The following is a 4,081-nucleotide window of genomic DNA, read 5'->3' as shown; positions in this document are numbered from 1 at the left end:
TCTATTGAGATGGACATGTTTTCTTAAATCAATGAACACAATTACATTACAAACCTTTTTTCCAGCTTTCCTTGGCCCTGTGTATGTTCCCTGGTAACCCCCTGGTATCCAGTGCTGCTCAAGTAGGTCCCACATTCAAGTAATTTCCTGTGTGGCTGCCATTGTGTTTACGATTACGTCGAATCTCGCAGCTGCGGTTGCACGGACACGGGACAATAAACGAAAAAGAGTTAGAAATATACGAGCAAAACCGGATGGACGGGTACGGGTACGGGTACGGGTACGGGCCCCCCTTTCTTTGGTATTTTCTGCCCGACTTTTCTCTCACTTTTCTTTTGCATTCAAGCGAAACAAGATGAAGTATGAAATATGATGTAAAATGATGTGATTACAGTTGAAAATGTACAAAAAATAATAATAAAGGAAGCGGGTAAAGGAGAACCCTTAGAGCCGAAGACACATGGTGTGTTGTGAAGGTAACCAGAAAGAGAAATGGCACAGGGAAAGTGGGCATGGTTGGGAGGTGTGTGGGGGGGGGGGGGGGCGTAGGGTATGGATGCCAGTAGCAACAGCAGCAAGAACAAACATGTCAGGCCATAAAAATGAGCGCAGCTCGTTTGGGGCAAAAACATTGCCGTACATGCTGGCAGGATTGTGGGCGTGGTCAGACCGAATGAGGGGCAGAGAGAGTGGTGTGGGTGTCGGTGTCGGTGTCGGTGTAGGTGTAGGTGTTCGTATTCGTGTTGCCGAGATTGACAGTTTGCGAAATGGGTTGAGTAATTCCTATGATGAATTATCTGAAGCAGAATCGAGCACAAGCACGGAGAACGTAGAACGGAGAGCGAAGAAGGTTAAGGATACATAAATAGTTGCTTGAACTTTGGAGACGTTTATTTAAGACCCAATACGAGGGATGTTCAATAGGTCCGTGACCTTTTAGAAGGCTCGTACGATTTCGATGACATTTAGATATGTTTTCTTTGAAGAGACGAACAACATTTGCTTACCGGTGTTTAAATACCAAAATATTAAGTTTTGAAAACAAAATCTCATTATTATTTTCATCTGGCTAACACCAGTGGAAGTTTATCCATATAAAAACATAATTTCAAACGCCAATTCGGTATTTAAATTTTAATCTTGGACGTCCGAAACTGTTTAAAACGATTGCGGGATTATAATTTGTCGAACAACTGAGAAACCTATATTTTCACAGGTGCAATTTTGTAGGTAACCCACAAAAAATTTTCCTTGTGGTTCAATCTTACTTTTTACGTTGCAAAAAAAATGATAACAATATCTTTCACCAGTTTGGCGCTAGAATTCTTCAAGTTGTATAGTTTTGATGGGTTTTTCAATAGCCATTGGCCCTTAAGGGGTTCATAAGCCATCTATCAGCTGATTCCTGTCCAAATTTGAAGAAGCTGTGCTCACTAGGCATTCTTTTTTCACCACTGAAACCAGGGTTTTGCTTGAAAAATGCTATAGAAGGGAACTTTAACACTTCGCCCAAAAATGATTCATCTTTTAATTGAAGATGCTCGATCCCTACTACCAGTCCCAGCCTCTCCAATCTGTTGTAGGGAAAGTACTACCATAAGCATCAGCCCTCTATGAATAAACCCACTAACCACTCTCTTTAAATCGAAAATGAAGCACCCTGTGTGCTGGAGCTGCTGTTGCTGCTGCTGCATGACTGATGAAGTGATTTTAAAGTGCGTGAGGTGGTTTTTAAATTAATTTCTCGCCGGCACACGACGGGCTAAGAGAGGAAAACACAGCCGTGCTGGCTGCTAATTAATTGCACAACATTTTGGCCGATTGGTCAGGTTGATGTACCTGCCAGCCTTTGACCCCAATTCGGGGAGAAAGAGAGCAACAACAAACAAACCAAAAAAAAAAGGGGGAAAAACTTTACAGCCTTTGGGTTGTGTCAAATGAAAAATTACCGATTTAAATGGCGGTCGCTGGCAGTGTATCTCCATCTCTGTCGCTTTTCAACTCTAACTGCCAGTCGTTTGTCGACTTCAGGAAGCCCCTGGCACGCTCTCGCTCTCTCGCTCTCGCTCTATCTCTTTGAGTGCCGACTGCGTCTGTGTCCGTCTGTTCGTCTGTCTATCTGTCCATCTGTCTCGCTGTCGGTGTGGGCCACATGCTGATGAACACGTCTTGTCAGCGGCTAACGAGCGCCACTTACACGCTCAACAATCACTTAACCTCAATTGTTGCTTCTGAATAAAAAATATATATACAAAAAAAACGAAGGATAGGGAGGAGGAGGAAGCAACAACGACAACAACACCACCACCACCAGCAAAATAAAGGGAAAAGTGTAAAAGGCAATGCCAATGGCTTCCTCCACTCATTGCCCTCTCTATCGCTCTCCCACTCCCACTCCCACTCACTCTCTCTCATTCTTCTGCTGCCCTGCTGCTCTGCTCTCTGGCAGCTTCGCTCTTTTGTGTTGGCAGTGTGTAAATATACTTAATTAATTAACTGTTTTTCTTTTTATTTGCTCTCTCTTTTCACAGTTTGCATATGTGTATGAGTGTTTCCGTATTTGCAGTGGAAAATATTTATAATAAAAACGATTGTGCAGCTTTTTGATGCATAGCCAAAGGAACAGACATTCAAATAATGCCACAAATCTCTCCACTCTGAGAAAGAGCATCCTGCTGATGCTTGTTCAAAGATCTTTTGAGTGGATTTGCATAGAGTATAAACCATTTCGACAAGAAGATAAGCAAACGAAGAGTACTCATACTTTTTTCCCTTTCCTTTTCTTTTATTTCACTTGATAACACTATTTTTATTTTTATTTTTTTTTGTGTAGCTCAGGCACCCGCTTAATGTAATCAAAATGCCACGGCTGGAATGGCAATTTCTGTTCCGTTAGTGCTGCTGATGCTGCTTCTGCTGCTGCAGCCTGTTCCTGCAGGCAATGCCTTTCCGGGCCATGGAGCTGCCAACCCAACAAATTGACAATGACGCAGAATAGTGTCGCATGAGGAGAGGAGGCGGGGCGGCAGGATGGAGAGTCTGCTGCTGGTTGGACCCGGCGAATTGTGAGCTAGTTTGCCGTGTAATAAGCAATTATGGCGCTCAAGCAAAGGCTGGCAATTAGCTAGATTTCTGCCAAGTTGAGCCTAATCGAGTGCAACTGCAACTGCCACTGCCACTTCCACTGCCACTGCCACTGCAACAGGCTGCACACAAGCATTGGTGCATGGCTGCCCCAAGGCCGTCCATCCATGGAAGTTCAAACTTGGTATCGAGTAAACCTCTTAAAGTTCGGCTCAGCTCAGGGGAGCTCCCGGGGAGCGCTCTGGCAGATCCCAGCTAATGCAAATTGAATTTACCCCGACACGAACGCGCACCCCTGGCTAATGGAATTTAAAAATATGCAGCCCCTCTTCAGCTTGTGCTCCTCCGTTTTCCACTCTTATACAAAAACAGCAATCAAGCAGGGCTCAAGGTGGAGCAGGCAGCAGGTAGCAGGCAGCAGGCGAAAATAGAAAAAATTAGCAATTAAATTGTAAGGGCAACCTGAAAACAGTTTTCCCCCAGCTCCAATGGGGGGCAGCAGGCAAGTGGGCAAGGGGGCAAGGGGAAAGCTGTGTCACTGCGTTATGATTTCATTAATTTAAAGGTAGCAAAAGCAGTATAAGTGGAAGACCAAAGGGAGAACGAAGTGGAGAAAGAAACAGAAAAGAGGGCGAAAAGTTGCGTCGCGTCCTTGTCGAAGTTTGTGCCGCTGCTGCTGCTGCTGCTACTCTGCCGCTGCCACTGCCACTGCCGCTGCTTCTTCATGGCAATTAGCAAAATGTGACGCGGCTGTTGAGCAACCCGAGTTGAGTTTGGGCTTAGTTTAATCAGCAGCAGTAGGGAGCAAGGAGCAGCCGTAGGAAAATCAGCGGCCAGGAGCAGCCGAACAAGCAGTAGCGGAATCAGTGCGAAAATAAATTACATCCCAAACTGGAGAGCAGCAGCATTGCTGCGGTTTTTCTATCAGACAGGGTACCAATGTGGAAAATAAATGCAGAAATAGCAGGGTACAAGGAACCAAATTGATACTCCCGTT

Source organism: Drosophila miranda, chromosome XR (assembly GCF_003369915.1).
Source record: "Drosophila miranda strain MSH22 chromosome XR, D.miranda_PacBio2.1, whole genome shotgun sequence".
Lineage (NCBI taxonomy): Eukaryota > Metazoa > Arthropoda > Insecta > Diptera > Drosophilidae > Drosophila > Drosophila miranda.
This window is presented reverse-complemented; position numbering follows the sequence as displayed.